Genomic DNA, 25888 nt, shown 5'->3' with positions numbered 1-25888 from the left:
GCTTCACAAAGATAGACCCTTTCTATGGCATGTTCCATGATACCTGTTAATGTTTCTGACTGCAGCAGCCTAATTTTTGTGCAGATGTTCTCCTTTAGCTATTGGATTGTTTAGGACTTGTTTGCATACACCTTTTCCTTAGGAAAGTCAGGAGCCATCAGATCTGAGAACATGATGGCCAATTAATTGTAGATTTTCACAAAATTATACACACTAAAATTGATAAAAAAATCAAATTGCATGATTTTTGTTCATTGTTGGATTGTGCACTTTCCATGATTAATTTGCTAAATGTTCCTTAGTATAACTGAAAAAAATAAAATTAAACTAATAAAGTTATTCACGTTTTCAACCTCTTCACGTCTTATGGGTCAGCCTGTATGTATACAAATGCCAGATGTATTAAGAACAAGGAGGAGTTTTAAGAACTAGTTAGTTCCTATTTGCTAAAAGTTATTGGTATTTATTTATTCATTCTTATGGCAAAAGGAATACAGAACAGCTACAGGTCAATGTCCAGTCTGGAAAGCCAATCCAAGGCCTCATCTGTCACCTTGTAGATGTCTTGTAGGCCACCACCGTGAAATTGGCATCTTGGGCAGTCTTTCACAATATGAGTAATCATCTGAGCCACAAGAGAACAATCACAATAAAGGTGGTCTAACAGCCTCCATTTATGTAGTAGGTAGCCACGTCTGCCCTGGTTAGTTCTGATCCTGTTGATTGATGACCAAATCTTCCTAGGAAGAGCAAAACCAGGCTGCAGAGCACAGGGATCTTCTACCAGGAAGCCGTTTGTTGGAAGATTGTTGGACCAGTATTCTCTCCACATGTCATTGATGGCAGGGCAGCTGAAGAGAGTTTGTCCATGGACCAGAAAGGCTTTCTTGATTTTAGGCGAAGACTAGGTGGATTTACGAGATTCTGGTGCAGGGGCAGGAGTGGGTTGCTAATTGCAATGTTAGATAGGACAGGCAGCCAGGAGAGAGGGATGCTTCTCACTGTCCCACTAATTGTGTGCATGGTAGAGTTTAGCCAGTGTCTATAATGTTAGTGTGTGTGTGTGTGTGTGTGTGTGCGTGCGTGCGTGCGTGCGTGCGCGCGCGTGCACGCACTTCTTTCCCAGACAGGGGTACAATATTCCTGCAGAGAATGCGAGGGCTAGTGCAGACAACCTTAGGACTTCTGTGCCACAACCCCATGTTGTTTCACCAAGCCTTGAAATGATATTGTTTCTCATTTTAATTTTGTTGGACAGATTGGTGATGTGCCTTTTATAGGTGTTAGGCTTCTGTCTGGCTCACTCCAAGGTATTTCGGGTGAGACTCGTGTTCCACCATTTTTCCACAGAAAGAATGGTTGAGGTGTCGATTCGCCTCTACATTGTTCAGGTGAAATACTGTGGACACAGTTTTTGTTGGATTTGGCTTCAAGTTCCTATTTGCTAAAAGTTATTGGTATTAGTGAGACATGGCTAACTAAGAGTGATGTAATTGTAGGCATAAAAAGTGATGGTGGGTCGAGTGGTTAGCGTATCCACTCTCCAGCCAAAAAGGCTGCAGGTTCAAATCTTGCCATGGGCATGGATGTTTGTGATGGTCTGTGAAAATACTAGTGGTGGGCAGTATATGGCGTTGGTGTAGAGGACGATAGTTGTAGTTGGTGGATTGAGTGGTGGGGACAGAATTATAGAGTTGATGTCCTCTCTCGATGAGTCTTTGGACTCCTGGGAGGTGTCATGTAACGATGATAATATATTTAGGGCTGATAGAGCAAATAGGGTGGGGGTGGGGTATATTACTGATAATATCAAATGAGTTGCAGCCTCAAAGAGTGTTAATACAACAGGAAATCAGTAAAATGAAAAACTGCTTTTGAGTCTGTCTGGTGTGAGATATAAGGTAACATGACAAAGTATTTAGTTGGCTGCTGCTATATGACAGGGAATGCAAAAAATGGTGTGGACAATATGTATCAGCAAATAAATCCAATAAGTAGAGGGTGGGTAATTATTATTGGTGACTTTGATTATGGGAATATAGACTAGGAGGAAAGGTCATATGGGTGGAAGGAAATAGAAATTATGCAGCTTCTTGGGATTAATTAACTAAGGCAGCATGTAATGGAAGGTATAAGGGGATAGAGAGTGCTGGGTTACATTTGAGTATTTTTGTATAACTGAGATGGATATACTGCTACCAATCAGCAAGAGCGATTATTCACTTTTGACCCAGGAGGTGGCTAAGCATGTGAATTTTTAGTAAAGAAGGATTTGATGTGTAATTACAAAGCTGGGAACTATGTGAAACTTAGAAAATTGCTTGGAGCGGTACCATGGGTACCGCTCCAAGCAATAAGCAACCATGGGTACCGCTTCCGTGCACTAACATCTTCCCTGAAGATAGACTTCAGGCAAGATGTTAGTGCATGGGAAGGTGTAAAGGGGTGTTTAAAGGAACAAGTGGCTATCTACATACTAAGAATTAAATGGATCAGTTACAGCATTAAGCAGGAGTTAAAAGAAAGAGAAGCATGTGGAATAAATTCATAGAAGTGACAATCAAGCCCATGACCAGTATAAAGCACAGGCCAGACTGGTACAGCAAGAAAAATAAAATTGAGTGTGAGAGGAGATTAGTTGAACAAGCCAAGAGTATTCTGAGAGGGTTCTTTCGACATGTAACAAGCAAAAGAAAGAATGACCACAGTAGAACGATTTTGAAGAATGCAGATGGTAGGGAAGTGACTGAAGCAGATGAACTAGTTGAATTATTGAGTAATCATTATACAACTATGGGTTTCTTTGGGATAGTAGCTTGTGTATTATGAGAATGCACTAGGGAATTGCTAGTCCCTTTGACTAGATTGTTTAACCTGGGTCTCAGCTCAGGTAGAGTCCAAAGGGAATGGAAGGAAGTAAAAATAGTTCCATTGCATAAATTGGTTCCAAGATTGAAGGAGCTAATTATAGATCAGTTAGCATTTCAGGAATGGTGGTCAAAGTATGAGAAAAGTTGTTTAAAGACAAAATTCAAGAATGGGTGGATAGAACTTGAATATTGTATGGGGAGCAGCATAGTGTGAAGGGTAGGCCATGGTTCAGTGACTTACTCGCTTTCTATAATAAAGTGACAGCTGATGCTGGATAAAGGTAATGGCTACATGGTCATACTGTTGGACTTTGCAAAGGTGTTTGATAGGATACCAAATTGAATGATCCTGGTATATAAATTACATCCAATTGGTATGGACATGAAGCTGGTGATGTCGATAAGAGATTGATTGTTGGAGAGATAACAGATAGCAGTTTATACAGGTGCCACAGAGCTCCATACATGGGCAATTACAATATATTTTTTTCATTAATGATATAGGAAATATCTGAGGGAAAATGGTTGTTTGCAGGATGCAAAATTAGGTAGTCACTAAAGATTGTGTTGATATTTAAATAGACTGAGTTTTAAAAGAGGTATACCTTGAGTAGACATATCGATACAAAATTAATAACGGAAAAAACTCACGTACAAAGATTATTTAATAGCATAATTTTCGCCTGTGTGTCACAGGCATCTTCAGTACATTAAGCTCAAATTAAAGAATAACTGACAATTCCAAAAAGCACCACCTAAGTAGCTGGTGTAAGATAACTAAAAAGGTCAATAACTTTCCTTAAAAAAAAAAAATCCCATAAAGGGGATAGCTGTAAGCCGTCGGATCTGTTTAAGTTAGGAGAATGTGACACATAATCTTTGTACGTGAGTTTTTTCCGTTATTAATTACATTCTCCTAACTTAAACAGATCTGACGGCTTACGTCTATCCCCTTTATGGGAGATAGTACTTTACAAATCAGCTCATCTTTCCTAACTTTTTAAATATACTGGCAGTATAAGCAAAAAAGAATGGATACCAATTTAATGTGGCAAAGTGTAAGGTTATGCATTTTGGAGTGAAAAGATTACTGGGACTGTACTCCAGGAATTTGGGGACTGTTGGTGGACAGAGAGTTAAAATTTCAGAAGGCATATTGTAAAAGTGGCTGAAACATCTTATAGGATTACCTAGTTATTGAAGAACACCCTGACATGCCTCTCTCTATGTTCATTGGGCATCTACAGATGCCATATGGTCACTCCGATGCTCGGTGATGTTCCACACCAGGCCTCGCCATGTAGTCCTGTTGTTTGCTTTTCTGGCAGCCTCAACTCTCTGAAGATCAGTCACACACACCGCACACACCATCCATCCATCTCATTGATGGTCTACCCCTGCCTCTTTTTCCAGGAACTTTCTTTACCTTCTATTACTGTTCTGAGAAGTCCTCCTTCCATCCTTTCTATGTGTCCAAAATATTTTAACTTTCTTCTGTCAATATCCTTAAGGAGCCTTAAAGTTCTACTAATCTTTTCTAACACCCATTCATTTGTATGCCTTTCAGTATATGATATCCTCAACAGCCTTCTGTAACACCACATCTCAAAAGCAGATATCCGTTTCTTATCTGACTTCTTTAGGTTCCAAGTCTCACATCCATAAGTCGCTGTTGGAAAAACAACTGCATCTAAAATCTTCAACTTTGTTCCCATGGAGATAGATCCATCCTTCCAGATTTTAGACAGGTCTCTGACTGTTTTAGCCATTCCTAACCTTTTTCTGACATCTTCTGAACAGCAATTCTTCACATTAATAATGGATCCCAGGTACTCAAACTTGCTGACTTCCTCAATTCTTTCTCCATTAAGATACACTTTGTGTTTCTCAAGAGCTTCTCTGTTTGTTTTTCCTTTGAGAACCATGATCTTTGTCTTGCTAGAATTGAGTTGAAGTCCTCTGTTATTTCTGATCTTGTTAACTTTGTCAAGAATTAGTCCTAGTTCTTCCATGTCATTACAAAGGAGTACTTTATCATCAGTGTACCTCAGATTACTGATCAATCTACCTCCTATCGTAATTCCTGTCCTGAGCTTATCCAATGCTTCACGCATGATGTCCTCTGCATATATACTAAACAAGTGAGGAGAAAGTAAACACTTTCTCCTTGTCTAACTCCTTTTCCAGCTTGAAGCCAGTCAGTCAATCCAACACCTGTTCCTACTGCGGCTTCTTGCGCCTTATACAAGTTGGCTATCAACCCGATAGTGTGTTGAGGAAAAACCCATTATTTTCATTACTTCCCACAGTTTCATATGCTCAACACAGTCAAAAGCTTTAGAGTAGTCTAAGAAACACATTACTAGAGGGAGTCTGAATTCTTTATATTTTTCTATGATCTGTCTAAGGCAAAGGATCTGATCTCTGGTGCCCCTACCTTTCCTAAAACCTGCTTGTTCCTTGGGCATCTCTGCCTGAACTTTGGCCTCAATCCTATTTAGCATGATCTTTAATAAAATTTGACATGCCTAGATGAGATTATTATTCATCTTTATAAGGCTTCATCTGGACTATTGCGCGCACACATCTGGTTGCCTGGTTTTCTTGGAACTTACTCATTCCATATTCTTATAATCTGGCTTTGTCATATTAATATTTCAGTAGTAGCATTAGGGATAAGTATTAATGTTTACTTTAAAAAAAAAAAGTCACCTTCAGAAAGTTTTGCTTATAAGAATTAAACTGTCACAGAATACTTCTTTCATACATTCATCCATACAAGTGAATAAATACTCTCCCAAGATGGAGTGGGTCACCATGGGAGAAGTAGACCCAACCCTCCTGCAATGGGTGGGGGCTTTTACCTTAGCAGTGGGCATAAGTTACAGATTGGGGATAAAAAAAATGATATAAAGTATTAGTAATTCTTAAATTATTTTGAATATCAAAATCAATAAGTTTGTATACTCTGTCATTTGGTTTCACCAAAACCAAATGTACCACCACCACATACAGGTCTCCATTCTGGTTTTGACATTACTGACTACCCATCTTACATAACCAAGCTGTTATCGACATCAGCCTGCCTCAACTGCATAGTCTACTTCGTCTTTTAAAAATTAGTGAGTTTTCGAAAGTGAGATAGAAAACCTATGTTTAGTAGAGCCTTGAGACTCTGACTTTAATAACCAGTCGAAGGTATTTTCTTATTCATGAACATCTCTTGACAGAAAACATAGCAGCTATTTATACAATGATTTTTTCATTCAGAGTTGTTTAGTTGAGTTACCAGTGTGTTTCATATCTGTTTAAATAATTTTCCACAGTAGGATGTCTCTTGTTGTGGAAAATTATTTCAGCAGATTTGAAATGACTGCTATGTAGAAGAGCTGAATCTCCTCTCATTTCTTCTGCTGTATGTATTACATGAAGTTCAGATGTGTGAAATATAGTATCTCCTTGTCTCTCACTCTAACTTCATTACAATAGCAACATTAATTAATTTACTTAATTATTGCTAAGTAATTAATTTACTTAGCATTAAGTCACTTTTTAATGTGGCTTCCACTCATGAAAGGTTATATTAGTCTATAGCACATGAGTGCCATGATTGGACTAAGATTTTTTTTTCTCTTTTTTATAAATTTCATTTTATTATTTTGCAATATTTATTTTTTTTACTTGGTCTGGAAACCTACTCTAGAGACTAAACATGGAACTTTTTCAAGCTGCTTCAGACCTCTATTAAGTGAGGTGGTGGTGGTCTCACAATAAAATTCATCTCCCATCTAATGACAATCACAAACATCCATACCCACAGCCTATGGATTGGAGAGCAGATATACTAACCACTCAGCCAACTAAGCTGGCAAAGAGGGAAATGAAAAGCCTTTCACTTCTCTCTTTAATTTTAATTTTAATTTTGAGACAACCAGATATTAACCACAATTTTTAGTATATTACTTGAAGATGCATATCAAGATGATGCATTCATATTTCTTGCATCTTCTATAGAAATTAAGTATTATTAAATTGCCCTTGCATGGACTGCTTTTCTGAATATCCTTCAAGGACAGGAGCTAAATATGCCTACAAGGGAAAGAGGGGGGTCTGGACAGTTCTGATGAACACCTAGAACAAAAACAATATTAAAGCAACTGATATAGCCACAAGTGGTTAGCGTCCTGCTCTCCAGTCAAGAGGCTGTGGGTTCAAATCCCCCAAGGGCATGGATGTTTGGGATTGTCCTACTAACCAATTATTGTATGTACTGCTGTTACCTGTGTCTTGGCACAGTATGACTTTTGATGTCTTTGTACCATAAAAAAAAAAAAAAAAAAAAATCAAAATTTCTTGTGGTTATATCAGTTGCTTTAATATCATTTTGTCCTAGCTGTTTATTCTGATAAACAGCTTTCCAGTCCCCCTCCCTCGTATGCTGCCCATTACTAATTGCAGATTTCTCCATCAGAATGAAAATGACTGCCAATTTCTATTTATATATCAGCAATTTCTAAGTATCTTGCATCTAGTTCCACCCTACTATTCAACTTTTTTTCTTTTTTCTTTTACATTGGTATCCTCTTTATAATCCAGCTGTTTGTCATATTCCTTGTTCATGTGACTGATCTTGCATGCTCTAGTCAATCTGCAGAAATTCCGAAGATTAATGTCAGGATTACATTTAATCTTTTATAGTAAGAGGGCTTAGCAGATGGCACTAGAATCTTTCTCAGAGTGCACTAGAGAAATATAAGTTGTATATTAAAGCAGGTTCTATGAAAGACTTTTCAAAGAAAGCTATCAAGCTTCAGAGACCTTATTTAGTTAGCTATAATTGTCTCAGATTAATCCAATTTGGGAAGTCATCCTTCTCAGTATTCTCCATAACTGCATTTTTCAGTATTAGAATGGATGTAAACAGAGACAAGCAAGATCACAGTTTTTGTTATATGATTTCCCAACTAATAATTTTCTTCATAACAGTAACACGATGCATTTTATATTTTACACTTCCCCACTGTTTTGACTTAATCAGTAGATTTTTTTTTCTCTTTTTTATAAATTTCATTTTATTATTTTGCAATATTTATTTTTTTTACTTGGTCTGGAAACCTACTCTAGAGACTAAACATGGAACTTGATTTAGATTCCTAATAATGAGACACACCATGAGAAGGTTGAAAAAGTTTCATGTTTGGTCTGTAGAGCAGGGACAAATTATTGATCTTTTTACCCACTCACAATACCAATATAGGACAGGTTTACATAAAAAAAAAATAAATAAATAAAAACATGCATCTCTTGCACATCCCAAATGTTGAATCCTTTAAAATTGTAATAAAATGTAGCACAGTTAACTTTTACCAAAATTGCCAAGTTTCTTCTCTGTCTGTAATAAAGCTTACTGGTTTTAATATATTCTTCTTTTTCTTCTTTGAGTGCCATCTCCTGTTGGCAGTTAATGACCACCTTGGCAAATTTTGAGTGATCCTCAGCCACTCTGAACAGTCCCTCAGAGCTCATGCAGCCCACTGTGTGATGTCTGCCAGCCAAGATTCTCTTCATCTTCCTTTTCCTCTTTTTCCATTTATCTTCCCTTTTATAATCAATTGAAGTATCTGATATTTTTCATTACGAAGTAGGTGACCAAGATATGCAGTTTTTCTTCTTTTCATGGTATCTAAAAGTTCATGTGATTTGCCTGTTTTTGCTGTCCGTGGGAATTTTAACATTCATCTGAATAACCACATCTCAAAGGCTCCAAGTTTTTTTATCAATGTTGTCTTCAAGGTCCATGTTTTTGCACCTCATAGCAGTATAGAACCATACATGGCATTTAACAATGCATACTCTAAGCTCTAAATTTAAATTGCATTTACACAATGTTGATTTCATCAGGAGAAAATTTATTCTTGCCATTTCAATTCTAATTTTTATTTCTGGATTGCATTCGTCATTTAACAAGCATCCGAGATATTTAAATTTTGTCACTCTTTCTGTTTGTTTCCTGTTTAAAGAAAGTGCTGAATTAAGAATTTGTTTCTTGCTGATGACCATGAATTTAGTTTTGGTGATATTTATTCTTAATCCCATTTTTTCACTCTTTTTGTTCACTAGTTCAAGAAGATTTTGAAGATCCTGAATATTGTCAGCCAGAAGAGCTGTGTCATCAGCATATTGGATGTTATTGATTTCACCATTTACATTAATCCCTTCCTCTCTTCCTTTTTAAGATTTTTTGAAATATGGCTTCTGAGTATATGTTAAAAAGGAGAGGCGACAGCACACATCCTTGCCTTACTCCTCGTTTGATGTTAATGAAATCTGTAATAATGTCATCAACTTTGAACAGATGCCTTTTATTTCCAATATAAATTTTCGATGATCCTGATGTCTTTACCATCTAATCCAATTCTTTTTAATAATTTAAAAATAATTTTAATGTATTAATAAATCTTAATGTTTTAATCTCAGAATCTTTGTATCCATCAGAATCTTTGATCTGATGGATACGTAAGACTTCTTGAGAAAGGCACTACACTATTCTAGTCCCTCTTATCCATGGGGGATACATTCCAAGATCTCCCATGGATACCTGAAACCATAGTAACGAAACCCTGTATATGCTATGTTTTTTCCTATACAGTGGCAGCTCATGGCTTGAAATCGTGGGGATGCTGCAACTTTTGAAATATACATACACACTAAGTACAGTGTATTGTTTGGATAAAATATCAAAATTATGGTAAAAATAAAAATTTTTAAAAATATTGTTTATTATCGATAAAATTATACAGTTTAGTATAATTCAAAATTACTTCAAAATAAAATCCATTATCATAACCCCAATAATGTTCTAAAATAAAAACTATAACAAATGTTATGTCTTTAATTGTAATGTCCAATATTTAAAGAGACAGAGTAAACACGATAAGCACTACGAACACTCTACTACTACTGCAAACTGCATATAAACATCAGTGGAACTGCACAATGGACAATGCTACATTACGTTAATAGCTCGCATCTCACTGTGACTTGCATATGCTTGCGCGCGTAGCAATATGACACTGTGGTAAACACAGTGCTGCTAGCATCCTTCTCCCTCCTAAGTGCTACAAGATGGATTTTTATTATTATTTAAACAAAATAAGAATTATATAGGATTGCTGATGATAAAATTAAACATTACAAGCAAATATAAATAAATTAATAAATATATTTATATATCGAGAAAAATTGGGGGTGCTACAGTTCCGCAGTGCCTATGCACGAGCTGCCCCTGTTATACATACATACATGCCTATGATAAAATTTAATATATAAATTAGGCACAGTAAGAGATTAACAACAGTAACTGGTAATAAAATAGAACAATTATAACTATCTACTGTAATAAAAGTTATGTGAATGGAATCATAGCAACCTCAGCATACTTTTTTTTCTTTCCTTATGAAGTCAAGAACTTTCACCTTTTCCCTTAAAGGAAGCATTTTATGGCTTCTCTTTGGCATATCCAAATTGCCAGCATCACCACTCTTGCACTTTGGCTATTAAGTAAAATAAGGGTTACTTGTATGCAAGCACTACAAAACCACAACAGTTGATGAATTTTCCATTTAATATTTTCAGACCAGAGTTGACTGCAGGTAACTGAAACCACGGAAAGCAAACCCACGGATAAGGGGGGGAGGGAGGAGGAAGGGACTACTGTATATACTGTTAGAATGTAGATGTTTCGTTACATATAGGTGAGCATGCTTAAGCATATTTTTCAAGACCAGGTAACAAAATTTGTGAGGAAACAAAGGTTTGGGATTCAGAACCCTAAAAAGAGAAGTATATTGAATCTAGGTCATTCTCTTGTAGCATTTGTTCAAGATGCAATAGCCAGGCTTATCAGTTTGACTGGGATAATACTAGTTTTTTATGGTAATTTCATCCAGGAGAGATTGTTTAAACTATAGTACTTTAATAACATGGATGGGCAGAAAGGTGAGAAAAAAGAAGAAATTTGTTAACATTAGATCTGTATGTTGTACTCTTTAGGAAATACGTAAAAGGAAGAGTGTTTCAAAAGACAGCAAAAGAAGGAATGAATGTTCAGAATATATAGAAAATTTTGATTTTGTTCTGTGAGTTGGAATTGAGCTATGGAGGTTGTGGAATAGTTACTGCATGAATTTTAACAGGTTTAAGAGTAAGGGATATTGATAAAAATTCTGATGAATAATGATAGTGGAAATATTTGTAAAAAATACAAATAGCATAAAGCTGTGTGAAAGGGAGCAGAGTGAATTATGGGAAATGGGTCATTTCTAATAATAGAACAGAAGACAGCAATCAACATGATTGCTCTCTTCTGTTCTATTTTTAGGGAGCTTGTAGGGGTAGCACACTAAATGTGAGAACAGTATTCAATTGTTCAATCTTTAGTGTGATCATGCCAGAGAAGATTTTAGATTAAAGTTACCCTAAGGAGAGAAATCATGTTGCCTAGACATTTGTTGTCAAAAGTAAGACCAGGAGGTAATTTATTTTTATTTATTTATTTATTTTTTTTTTTACAATAAATCAGGATTTAATTTAACTAGTATTGAATTGTGTTTTCAAGATCAGTTTTAAAATTATAGAAGTTAGTATTCTGACAGCTTTGTTTAGTGCAAGGGTTGCCAAATGAGAAAGAGGAGTGCAGTGTACTATTATCAGCAAAACTGTATAGTATTCGATTTGCAGTCAACTGGAGAAGTTTGTTGATATGTCAGGAAGTGAGAATAGGCAAAGGAACAGTCTTGTGAATAACAGCATTAGTTACAGAGTTTGAAGATAGAGAACTATCCACCATCACATAATGTGCATCCAGAGGAAGGGGGGGGGGGGGAACTGTCAACCCATTTGCAGTAGTCAGAAGATAGCCATAAGATAGAAGCTTATTTAATAGTCTTTGAAGATAGAGAACCATCCACCATCATACATAATGTGCATCCAGAGGGGGGGGGGGGGGATGTCAACCCATTTGCACTAGCCAGAAGATAGTCATATGATAGATGCTTATTTAATAGTCTTTGTGCCAACCTAATCAAATGCCTTAGTGATATCAAGAGCAACCACCAGAGATTCTCCTGTTGATTGACATACTGATGATCATTTATTAGTTGAGAGGATTCAGTGTAGTATGGAAGTATATTTGATAGTTTTCTCCAGCACTTTGAGAGAACCGAAGTGATTGGATGATAATTTTTAGATAGTAGATGACTTTCATTGTCTGGTGTGAGACCACGTTCCTGCATGTTGAAAGCCTAAAGTGGCTTGAATAATTATCATGTTTGGTCTCTAGATCAAGATTTCTGGATTATGAAAAAAAAAAAAAATAGGAAAAAGTCCCTGTACTATTGTGCTATAGGTTTACACCCTTTCATTTGTGGATCGGGGAATCGTATTAAAAAAAAAAATAAATAAATAAAAAACTTGGATGGCAAAGATTCTGTCGCCCTTCTTAGGAATTTGTTGAATATGGGCTAGTTTCCAGTCTGCAGGATCAACACCACTGCAACATGACAGAATTAAAAAAAAAAAAAAAAAAGACAGTAAAACAATTCAGTTCTGAAACATAAACCTTCAAAAAATGCCATCAAGACCAGGCAATTTTCTTTGATATCCAGTTTGGACAGGATTCTTCTGGTCTCTTTCTGGCATAAACTCAAGATTACACAGAATGTGTTGTGTTTGGAATGGTACGAGGGTTTTTTATCAAGATTGTGTAAAAAAAGATTAGAGGAAAAGTTAAAAAGCCAGGAGATAGACTTTTTCTATGAGTATCCAAGTGCAAAAGTTTTAGCTCTTTCAAAATCAATTTTGGATCTCATGATAGTTTGTAAGTATTTCAGGCTTGGATATAAATAAACAGAAAAATATGAAGGCAGTTTTAATGAAAGCCAACTGCTATATGCTTAGCTCTCTGATACAGCCTTGGCACACTTTTGAAGAACCAAGGCTTAGACAAAGGACAAGATGTGTCTGTACCAAATAAAAATTGCTACAGTTCATTCAGTGCAAATATTTGGATCAATAGACTAAAAACAGTCTAACTAAGGAAATGAGACATAGAAGTCATGAAAGTCATCCTACTTGTCATTCTTATTAATGCCAGACAACATGTGGTTGAAAGTGGCTGAATGAGTATTTCTCCTTTGGAGAAGGAATCAACATCACTTTGTAGATTGAACAGACAACATCCACAGTATACTTTAGATCTTTCTCTTTATAATTTCAAGTGATGTGTGATTAGAATAAGACTTTCCCATATTGTAGCAAGAGACAGGCATTCCAATTTAAATTCAGATGAAGTAAGGCCTCAGTGCTTTCTTCAAAACAAACATTAAAATTTTCTTTAATGAATAATTAATATTGCAACATTCACTCAGTTATACCGTTGTGTTGTTTTATATAACATCCTGTGGCTCTTATTTTTTCAAATCAATAAATTGTTCATATTTTACCTTTTAATTAAACATCATGAACACTGATGATAGCCTGTAATATTTAGTCTGAAAATATATGGCCTTAGATGAATAGTATTACTTATTCCTTGTGTTTTGCATGTTAATTGAAGATTGCAATCAGAAAAAAATTCCATTAAGTTGATAATTCAAGCTAAAGCAATGAGTCTCTATAAGGGTAAAAGAAAATGGAGGTGAAGGGGAAACTTTTTCAAGTCGTTGTTGGTTTATAACTTTAGAAAGTATATGAGGCTCCATTCATTCAAATTGTAGGTGAAAGTGCTTGTGCTGATAATGATGCTGATGCAAAATTTCCCAATGAATTTAGTGATTGAACAAGGAGAGGCTACCTAGATGAAAAAATTTTTAATGTTGCCAGAACAGGTTTATTTTGGAAGAAGATGACTTTGCACACTTTTTTGTTTAGCAGAAAAAGAAAAATCGCAACCAGGATATAAAATTTCCAAAGACCATTTGACACTTCTATTAGATGGAAATGCATTTTGTGACTTTAAATTAAAGCCTTTGCTTGCTTATTGAGCTGAAAATCCACGAACTCTTAAAAGTTGTGCTAAAAGTGCTCTTCCTGTAATATGGCGATCAAACAAGAAAGCATGGATGACATGACAAACTAGTTTGAAGAATGGTTTGCAACTTATTTTTGTCCCACAGTTGAGCATTACTGCAAAGATAATGATATGGATTTTAAAATTTTGTTGTTAATAAACAATGCACCAGGTCATCCTACTACTATTTCTGGCTTGCATGAAAATATTAAAGCTTTTCTGTCACCCAGACATCATTAGTGCGACCATTGGATCATTGCTACATTTAAAGCCTGTTATTTGAGATGAACTTTTTCTCATGCCATAAAAACAACAATGAGAGATGAGGTTATAACTTTGACTGATTAGTAAACAGATGATTGGTAATTATTGTTGTTATTATTTTTTTCCCCACTCAGTACTGTAATTGTTTGTTTGGAATGCATTACACTATAACATATTATAATAATATTTTGAACAGTGTAATTTTGCATAACATGGAACTTTTTCAGCACTTATTATTATTATTATTGTTCCGGGCAACTCCAAGGAGTCGACAGACTCATCGAGGGAGGCCCTAACATCATGTCAAGAACAACTAATCGACATTCACACAGTATCTATCATACCTTGCCTTGAACTCATTCATGGTCGTAGCACCCACAACAGACTCTGGAAGCTTATTCCACTCATTCACTACTCTCCAAGTAAAAAACCTAGCTCTAACACTCTTGTCAACCACGCTCTTGCCCAGCTTCCATTCATGGCCCCTAGTCCTCCCACCACCAGTCATATTTTCAAAAATATCTTCTGGATCATTCTTATAGAAACCCTTCAGTAATTTGAATGTCTCAATCATATCACCCCTCCTTCGCCTATCGACCAATTTCTGCAACCCACAAATCTTCAACCTATTCTCATAAGGTTCATTCCACAGACCTACTATCATCTTGGTCACTCGTCTCTGGATCCTCTCCACTTCCTCCCCATCACGAAGAAACCCTGGTGCCCATAACTGGGCACAGTAGTCCAGATGGGGTCTTATCAAGGCTCGATACAGAGGAACAACAACTTGTTTGTCTCTGCATGTTAAAGTATTTTTCAGAAGCCAAGTGATTTGGTGAGCTGTTTTAGTCACTTTTGCAATGTGCCCCTAAACTTCAATTCCCTATCCACCAACATTCCCAAATCCCTGGCCTCATCAATCTCCTGGAGTACGGTTCCACCAATGCAATATACTGCTGCTATTCTTTTCACCCCAAAGTGCATTGCCTTACACTTTGGCACATTAAATTGATATCCATTTTTCCTAGCCCAGTCCTCCAAACTATCCAAATCATACTGTAAAATTTTGACATCCTGTGCACTCATAATTGCTCTACCCAACTTTGCATCATCAGCAAACAAGTGAACACTTCCTCTCAAATCCTTTCCTATATCATTGATGAACAAATTGAAAAGCAGTGGTCCAAAAACAGAGCCCTGTGGCACTCCACTAGTCACAAGCCGTCTTTTAGACTCCACTCCTGAATAAACTACTCTCTGGTATCTCTCCTTCAACCACCCTCCTATCCATCTCACCAACCCTATATCTATCCCCACCTGCTCCAGTTTACTGATCAGGGTTCTATGTGGTATCCTATCAAAAGCCTTGGCAAGGTTGAGTAGTATTACTGTAAACCCATTACCCCTATCCAGTTCAGCCGTCACTGTGTTATAAAACGTGAGCAAGTTACTGAGGCATGATCTACACTTCACAAAACCGCGTTGTCCCCCATACGATATCCCATTTTCATCTATCCAATCCTGTATTCTTTTCTTGACTAATTCCTCTAAGACCTTGACAATGATTCCTGATATACTAATCGGTCGGTAATTTACAACAGCAGTCTTGGAACCACCTTTATGCAGTGGAACTATTTCCCCCTCTTTCCACCCCCTCGGGACTAACCCAGACCTGAGACTCAAATTAAACAAAATGGTCAAGGGTACTGACAATTCTTTAGCTGCTTCTCGTACAACACGAGCTGGTATACCATCCAATCCCACAGATGTATTGACATTGAGGTTATGCAATAGACTACTCACCTCCACTTCATTCACCACAATTCCCGTATAATCTACTGGTACATTCGTTTCTGCAATATCACCATCTGGATGATATATTCTTGCAAAGTGCTCACTCAGTAACTCAACTATATCAACTGATTCAGTTACCTCCCTACCATCGGCATTCTTTAAAATCATTCTGCCATGTACATTTTTCCTTTTACTTGCTACATATCTAAAAAAACTGTTTAGGATTCTCTTTAGCCTGCATGGTCAATGTTCTTTCGTAATCCTTTTTTACTTTTCTTACCACACTTTACCCTTCTGGCCTGCGCTTTATACCGTTCGTGTGCGTGCCAGTCACCTTTTCCTTAAATTCCCTCCATAGTTGTTTCTTTTTTTGCAGCTCAAGCTTAATGGTGTTATTCATCCATTTAACCCCTAGTTGATTTATTATTCGGACTCTAGGTATACAGTCAGCCATTTCTTCATGCAAACACTTCTTAACTACCTCCCATGCACTATCAACTTCTAGTCCTTGCAGTTGTACATGCCATGGCACTGAACCAATTAAACTCCTAAGCTTGTCATACTTTCCAGCCCGATAATTCCACATGTATCCTGTCTTAATTGAAAATTCTACACCTTTAGCCACCTCCCAAGTCAAGACCCTATGATCACTCTCACCGATTGGTGGCAATGTGGTCATATTTGTTACAGCCAAATCCTCAGATGTAATTACTAGGTCAAGCACTCTCTGACCCCTAGTATTTTCCATTACATGCTGTCGCAGATAGTTATCCCTTAATAACCGCATAAAATCCAATTCCTTCCTCCTGTGTGTCCTCTCCTCACTCCAATTAATGCAACCATAGTTGAAATTCCCCATAATAATTACCCTCCTTCCACTCATTTTATCAATTTGTTTATGCATACTATCCCCACCATCTATTCCATCACCTGGTCTATAGCAACACCCAACTGTATATTTTATTCTGCCAGTCTCAATCTCACACCAAATCAAATGAGCTCCTTTCACTATCCTGCAATACAACTTAATTCTCCTTGGCTGCAGTTCATCAGCTATCATCAATACCCCCCCCCCCCATTTTATTCTCTCTCTATCCCTCCTAAACACACTATAACCTACACATTCTATCCCACTAACTATATCATCTTCCGTCAGCCATGTTTCACTAATACCAATAACCTGTGGTCTGGAAGTGCCAACCATGGCCAAAAACTCTTCCTTCTTGTTCCTAACCCTACCTTGATGCCTTATATTAACTATCCCACTCTGATTTGTTGTCCTTATTTGCTTGGGCATATTATATTCATTCTTACATTCAACTGCCTCCCTAAGGACTGTATATCTACTCCCCCCCCCCCTTAATAAATCTAGTTTCCCTGAATTTGCACATCCACCACATTCAGCAATACTTTCTCAAGTCTTCTTACACCGTAACCATTCAAATGCAAGCCATCCATCTTATATAGATCCTTTCGCCCATCGAACTCACTCCACACGTCCACAAATTCCACACCACTCGTCATACATAACCCACGCATCAAGTCATTCGCAATTATGTCCCTCCTTTTAAACATTCCACTGTCATACCGTGGCAAAAGACTAATCATTCTAACTCTCTCACTCTTTTCTTTTGCTACCTCAAACAATTCATTCAGGTCTTCTATCATTTCCATTTTGTCTCCTTTCAAATCATTCGTACCTGCCACAACAATCATTTCTTTCACCCTTTCCTTTTGCTCTCTAATAGACTCAGTTACATCCTTTATGGTCGCACCAGGTTGGTACAATTTTGTCAAATCCTCTACTATCACACCTCATACTAACGAGTCTCCATACAGCACTCTATCCTTCATTTTGTTATGTTTACACTCATACGTCTATTTTTCCTGTCATACTTTTTATTATTGGCTGGTTCATTCAGTTGACTTTTGCTCATACGCTCTAGCTGCTGTTTTGCCCTTTCTATCGCACCATTCAACAACGCGATCTCACTCATTGCGTCTATCTCATCTTTTTTATTCTCAGTAAAACCATTAATACTATCATTCACACTTTCTACATTCACACTCTCACAATTCTCTGGTACAACCTCGCCGTTTCTTGTCATATCCCTATTTTCTTCATTCTGAAGTTTGACAAAAATATCACACTCATGATCCGAAATACTCTTCAATTTCTCATTCTACATTTTCTACACACATTCACTCCTTTATTATCATCTAACCACACTCCGACCGCACTCTGCAAAGCGTACATTTCGCAGCTAGTACACTGAATCATCTCTTTTATACTACCGTTCTTTGATAAAGATGGTGAACCATCATTACTGGCCGCCATTTTCCTTCGTACCGGAGCCATACTTACTTGCAACGTATTTTATCAAATTATAAATTACAACACACCAAAAACACACAAAAAGATGCACTAAGAGATGCAAGGCAAACAAAACTACGCAATATTAAATAAATTTATCAACGATAACTGAAAATAATACTTATCTTATCCGGAGCTTTCACGAACACTACACACTACGAATCCCTCTAGCGGCGACAGTCCCAATAAAATATGTTATAAAGACACACAAAACACTCTAAAAACATGAAAATCGTTCTAATATACTATAAAACCAATTTTCTAAGGAAAAACACCAAAAATCACCAATTTTACACGAGCGCTAAATTACACCGACCACTCACCACATAACCTCGAGCCCCTTTTTTCTCTAGTGCAGTTCGTGCAGTTTCCCCCTAGCGGTGGAAATTTTGCTACTGACCTTATATAAGGCCAAGAAACATTACCTTGAGGAGTCCAAGGTTGTACAATACCAGGTCACTCATGGCCAACATGCAGCAAGCCGCAAGCACTTTGCTACCTTTCAAAAATCAGTTTAATATCACATGGCCCATATCAGATATTAAGCTGATAAGAATAGATACCACACACTTATTCAAAAAGCCAAAAGGTGAAAAGTGTAGTATCTGTTCTTATGAGTTTAATATTTGATACAGACCCCATGGCCTCCCAAGATATCAAACTGCTTTTTGGAAGGTGGCAAGGTGCATGTAATTTACTTCAGCTTTTGACTTGGTGTTGTACTACCTCTAGGGTCATCTCTCTCTCTCTCTCTCTCTCCCCATTAAGGAGAAATGAAAACACACACACATATATATATTAAACTGAAACAAAAGTTTTGCAAAACAATGTGTGTCCTTTTATATATATAGTAAAATAAATAAACAAAAATGTAAAAAAAGTTAACATCAAGTATGAATTTTATTAACAGTTAAATACAGTGTAGGAAAAAAAAAACTCATAAAACAAAAAACAGAAATTGAAAATATTTTATATAATGCCATAGGTGTGCTTGTCCTAAAACTTAGGATTCATTTTTATTTGCTATGCTCATCCTTTCAGAAGCTGGGTGAAAATGCCTTTGTATAGTGATAAATATCCCCTTTCCAACAGACACCATACTGCAAATGCAAGAAAAACAGGTACCTTTATTGTACTACTAAATACAGTTCATACAGGAGTCTGTAGTGGCATATGTAGAGTGACAGTTAATGTAAATTGGAGACATCTAGAATGAAAATGACCTGACTCTGCATAACGATAACCCCCCCCCCCCCCCACACACACATACAGAAAAATCATCAAGACAATACTAATTTTCTAGTTATAATTTAATCATAAACACATTTACCTTTAGTAACTTTATTGTACTGCTAAATACAGTTTGGACAGAGTCTGCGTACTATATGTAGTAACAGTAAGTGTAAATTGGAGACATCTAGAATGAAAATTACTCGACTCTGTATAATGAACCCCCCCCCCCCCCACACACACACAGAGACACCATACATTATCATCAAGCCAATACTAATTTTACAGTTATCATTTCATTTAAAGCATTCAAATTAGCATGCTGTATATATTTAAAACTTTGTAAAAACGTGTCTAGTCAGTGTAGAAGGAACATAATATACCATCAAATGAATTCTCTCTCTGAGAAAACTGGAATGTGACCAAATGGCATGAATGTGTTAAAGCTATGAAATCAATGAAATACTTTGATATTTTCTATTGCATTTCATTTTTTAAAAACAATGTTGGTTGGTCAGGTCACGATTTCCAAACTAATTTCATGACTCACTAACCTGTAAATTGAAAAAATGCTTCTTTAAAATTAGTGAAACTGAAACTTCCACATGAGATATAACATAAGAAATAACTATTACAATGATAAACAACAAGTTACACAATAACCACAGTAATTAACGTTAATGAAATGAAAGTACAGATATTTCGTACTTTTTTTCGTAGGAACAAGCACATCAAAGAGTGGGAATACAAGGTACGTACAACAATCTGTGGTTTACCGATTAAAAACTGTTGTCACATGCTAGAAATTAGTATTAATAAATAATATTAAAACTTTTTGATGGTTACATAAATATTATTAAAAACTTTTAATGATTTACATAAAATGAGAATCTCTCAAACCTTTGGGGGAGAGAGAGAGAGAGAGAGAGACAATCATTTAAATTTGGGCAATATAAAAGGGCTTCGCAACTTTATTTTGAAAAGGCGAAGGCCATTTTCAAAATAAAGTTGCGTTTTAAATATGAAAAGGCCATTTTCATATTTAAAACGGCTTCTATGGAAACAATCATTGTATGGAATCCTCATTATGTTAGGACTATTTATTCTAGTAATGCAGCCTTGCCACAGAACTCAACTATCATCGCTATACTTTTTTTTTTTTGCCAGTGGCTACAGTTTCTACAAAACAGGGGGAAAATACTATATCAACCCCCAACACACTAGAGCAAAGCACTATTATTCCTTATTATTATTATGTGACACCTCCAGGGAGTCCAAAGACTCATCGAGGGAGAGTGTGCCAACAGCATCGAATGATTGGTCCCCTTCCAACTACTAACCACGCTCAAACTTACTTAACTGAGCCATTAGTTGCAGAGGCTCTACCAATCACCCAACCTTTGCTGGCATGGAATGGAATAATTCCTATTCCATTTTTACAGGGTACATCTGAAAAGAACTAAAGTAATGATGAACTATATCCTTCATACCACAGGTCAAATTAGCAACTATCATCCACTCTTCTAAGGACATACTCCATTCTTAAGCACGTCCAGAAATGTATGAAGTGTCCTGTGATAGTAACTTGACTGTGGCCACACAAGATCTGTTAACATCTGCCTTGTAAAACACAAGAAACATATTCACCACCATCATTATGGCAAGGCAGGATTGGCAGACCACACTGTGGCCATCCCTTTACACAGGATTAGATGAAAGAAACCTAGTGTACTGTGTACTATATAGAAGTGCTTACAGGTCAGCAATGGCTATGAAGCATTCTTCTAACTTAAACAAGTATAGTAGTATTAATCTACCATAAATTTGGGAGATAGTCATCTTAAGATCAACTTTAAACAGCAACTGTAGTGACTCCTCCTGTACAACATTAGAGGGCACTAAGTCAGACTGGCTCTTTTGTCCATTACAATTTGAATTGTTTTATTTTATATATTTAATATCATGTTTAGAATGTAGCAAGTAGTTGTGCTCTGGAGATGTTGGTTTAATATCCAGTGGTTTAATATAAGCTAATCAGTAAACATCTTTTTTTTTACGATTTAATATTTTGTGTCGTATTACCATAAGAAAAAGTTACGAATATAGTATAAAACAGCATTTAAGAAATTCAAAGCGGGAAGTTCTTCAATAGTTGTTCAAAACAAAGTATTTGCCCTTTAAGGGATACATATGCTATATATATCTTGTGTCAAATCTTTATATCTAAGCAGTACTTTGATATGAAAAGATTTTAGGAATTCTGTCTGAGAGGATGGGTGACTTGGATGTTTGCAAATGTCTTTTTTTTTCCTTTTCTTTTTTTCTTAAATCCATTATGAGGCTATCCTGCTTATCTGAAATAACTTGAAAAACTACTATATTTAGCGTAGCAGAGTTTCCAGATTATCTAACTCTTAGAGCAATGTTATTTGATAGGTATACAGCTTTTTAAATGTCTGTCAGTGAGAGTTTTCATCAGTAAAACTTGTATTTATAACAGGATACAAACATGTAAAGCCTACCAATTCTCATTGGTCCTAAACAAAAATTATTAGAATTCTGTATACTTCATAAGGCAGTTTGAGGTAGTTGGTGATTTTTCATTGCTCACTGATTGCTGTTAGCTTGAAAGTGGCTTGATAAAGTAGCATGTTTGGTGTTGATTGAGTTTTCTAGATTATCTACCTCTCAAGCCCACTTGCAGTGCTAATGTATTATAAGTTACATCTTTTTATGGTGATAGTCTCATTTAAAAAAAAAAGTTTTTTATATCATCATAATTCTCAGGAGATATTGTGGCATGAGCTTAGGGCTAATTGTTTTTGACTGATCTAGCAACTAGACATGCCACAAAAAACACCATGTGTTACCTTATTTACTGAGCTAGAGAACAATTGAACAAAGTAGACACTGATTTCAATCTGATTAACAGAAGAATTGGAATTCAAAAACAGATGGAAAGAATACCGTGATGAACTGTACAACAGAGTGGATAAAGATAATTTGGATAAGCCTTCTCACCAGGAAAGTTCTGATTTGGAAACCCCCCCCCCCCACCTCCACTTAGGCATGAAGTTGAAAGAGCAGTTAAGCAACTTAACAGTAGTAAGGCCCTAAGTGCAGATGGAATCCCAGTATAGTTAATTAAGGCCACAGGAGATGGAGAGATAAGTGTTTCATAGATTGGTTACAAGGATATGGGAGACTAGAAGCCAGTTTTCTTACCACTACATAAGAAAGGACATATGAAGGATTGCAAGAACTATTAGTTTAATATCTCATGCAAGCAAGATTTTACTAAAGATCATGTTAAATAGGATTGAGGCCAAAGTGGAGGCAGAGATACACAAGGAACAGACAGGTTTTAGGAAAGGTAAGGACACCAGAGATCAGATCCTTTGCTTAGACAGATCATAGAAAAATATAAAGAATTTAGAATCCCTCTGGTAATGTGTTTCTTAAACCACTCTAAAGCTTTTGACTGTGTTTAGCACGTGAAACTCTGAGGAGTAATGAAAAGAATGGGTTTTCCTCAACACACTATCAAGTTGATAGCCAACTTGTACTGGGAGCAAGAAGCCATGGCACTAACGTGTTGAATTAAGTGATTGGCTTCAGGTTGGAAAGAGAATTAGGCAAGGATGTTTACTTTCTCCTCACCTGTTTAGTATGTATACTGAGGACATCATGCATGAAGCATTGGATGAGCTCAAGACAGGAATTAGGATAGGTGGTAGATTGATCAGTAATCTGAGTTGTGCTGATGATACCATACTCTGTAATGACAAGGAAGAACTAGGACAAATTCTTGATAGAGTTGACAAGATCATTAATAACCGAGGACTTCAACTTAATCCTAGCAAGACAAAGATTATGGTTCTCAATGGAAATACAAACAGGGATGCTCTTGAGAAACAGATGTACCTTAATGGAGAAAGAATTGAGGAAGTCAGCAAGTTTGAGTACCTGGGGTCCATTATTAATGTGAAGAATTGCTGAGAAGACGTAAGAAGAAGATTAGGAATGACTAAAACAGTTGCTTTTCCAACAGCAGCTTATGGATGTGAGACTTGCAACCTAAAGAAGTCAGATAAGAAAAGGATAGCTGCTTTTGAAATGTGTCGCAGAAGGCTGTTGAGGATCATATACTGAAAGGCATACATATGAATGGATGTTAGAAAAGATCAGTAGAACTTTAAGGCTCCTTAAGAATATTGACAGAAGAAAGTTAAATATTTTGGACATATTGTAAGAGTGGAAGGAGGACTTCTCAGAACAAGAATAGAAGGTAAGGTTCCAGGAAAAAAGAGGAAGGGGTAGACCGTCAATGAGATGGATGCTCTGTGTGTGTGGAGTGATTGATTTTCAGAGAGTTGAAGCCTTCAGAAAAGCATACAACAGGACTACATGGCGAGGACTGATGTGGCCCATCACCGAGCATCGGAGTGACCATATGGCATCTGTGGATGTCCAATGAACAGAAGAAGATGAATAATCTGATGAATTCTTCATGGAGCTTTGACGGGTGTATTGACAGCATAATAGCTTAAAAGATGAGCTAGGAATTTGGCTAAGCAATAGTGTGCGCGTGTGTGTGTGGGGGGATCTATGCAGTCCTCTGTGGGTCTGAGCAAAACTCCTTCCTTTGTATTTTTGGAAGGTCATAAAAATGTGACTTCCACCAGAATGGATCTTCAATTTTTTGATAGTGTCTTCATCTCAACTAATCACTTTGCTGAGATTTGGCTGTTGATAGGGGTCTGGGGAATCTCCTGGTAAGTGGCCTGATCTTGTAACAGAAGAGAAATTTTTATATTTAATTCATGTCAAATGTGGTGTGCATGATAACTACAGCTTTACCCTTGCCTTCTTTTGTTATAGTGAGATGGTTATTATGTCTCAAGGATTTTAGGACCTTGATTTCAGCTAGAGATAAGTTTGGGGGGAGGAAGTTTAGCGCTGAGTACTGAGGAGACTTTGAGTCAAAGTTTATTAGCATCATCACTTGGGAATGTGGTTAGGTTCCTCTCCATTTTATCTAGGAAGTCCAGAAATGGAATTCGTTTAGTCACTATAGCAAAAATGGTATATCATCCCATTATTGCAATACTGGGTTAGTGATAATTGTAGCAAGCCTTTCATGCATTGAAAAGTATATTATACTTGAAGAAATCTTTGACCCAAACATATCATTGAAACTGCTCTGGGTAGTAACCTTCACCATAATACATGCCATTTATACACGTCTGTAAAAAGACAGTATGCTGTACATTATGGAGTATGGGACAGCTTGGTGCTAAGTCAACTGCTCTCTACATAAGTAACCTCATTATGAAGATATTTCATGCAAAAACTTTTTGTTTGCTTATGTTTGCCTAAAATAAAGATGAAAACAAGAATATAATTTATTGTCAAGTATGATATAATATAATTGAGAGAAGAAGTAAAGAGGTCATGGGGAAGTATATTGATTACTTTTGCAAAACCAGTCCAAAGCCTGCTCAGTAATCTCTTCTGATGTCTTCTCTAGACAGCTGATAATTCTTACCTGCTAAGTTAAATTGAAGATGATTTTAAGTGACTGATGCACAGCAAAACCGAAACAATGTATGTGTCCTAGTAATGTTTTTTCTGGTTTAAAGAATGCATTTTCCCATTATAATACATAAGCTTATGGAAAAGCCATTCCCCCAAGATTTGATGGTTATGAATCATCACCTTATGTAAAGTGGGGAGATAAAATGGTGGTAATACACCAATTTTTAAAATGTAGGTTTTACTCATTCATCCAAGAGTGGCAAATATTCAGAAACAGAGCCTTACACTGGTGACCTAAAAGACTTTTTTTTGAGGCAGATCCTTCAACTTAAATGGCTAGCTGAACTAGATTTAAAATTTTAGTGACGTTCTTACCTGATATTTGTACATGTACACTACCTGTCTCATTTTTATTGTTTGGACAAATATGTATTTATATATATTTTGATGTCATGTGTCTTTTATTATTATTATGCCATATGCAGAAACATCTGAGGAAATAGTTTTAAAAAAAAATTGGATTGCTATTTAGAAGGGGGGAAAACTGGTACTGCATAACTTGTTTCACAAACAAAAGGCCTTAGATATTAATGGTAAATGAAGATTATCCCAACAACCAAAGTAAAGATACGTAGTGGTCCCTACAACACAGTATCTCTAATCAGTTTTATACAAGTAATAATAATAATTTTTAAAAAATCTGTGCACTCAATGTATTCATATAGTGCACAAAATTCTTCTTTATTTTAT

General features: G+C 36.4%; 1 protein-coding gene and 2 pseudogenes across 8 annotated transcripts in view; 2 read left to right on the top strand and 1 right to left on the bottom strand.

Annotated features, from left to right (window-relative positions):
* The window catches only part of LOC150103183 (uncharacterized), a 167124-nt gene that overhangs the window by 117739 nt on the left and 23497 nt on the right, over positions 1-25888 (top strand). For 2 of the 8 annotated variants that reach the window (XM_090397557.1, XM_090397553.1), the window contains one exon: positions 20321-20351. The exons of the other annotated variants lie outside the window; for them this stretch is intronic. The gene's annotated coding sequence lies outside the window, so the exon portion shown is untranslated. The remainder of the gene's footprint in view (positions 1-20320; positions 20352-25888) is intronic. 8 annotated transcript variants of the gene reach the window in all.
* LOC150103185 (U2 spliceosomal RNA) lies at positions 18792-18970 on the bottom strand (annotated as a pseudogene).
* On the top strand, positions 18939-19114 carry LOC150103184 (U2 spliceosomal RNA; annotated as a pseudogene).

The sequence above is a fragment of the Typopeltis vanoorti genome, chromosome 9 (assembly GCF_054136105.1).
Source record: "Typopeltis vanoorti isolate ZY-2024b chromosome 9, IOZ_Tvanoo_1.0, whole genome shotgun sequence".
NCBI classification, from domain to species: Eukaryota; Metazoa; Arthropoda; class Arachnida; order Uropygi; family Thelyphonidae; genus Typopeltis; species Typopeltis vanoorti.
Note: the sequence above shows the minus strand (reverse complement) of the source record. Positions and strands in the feature narration are given on the sequence as shown.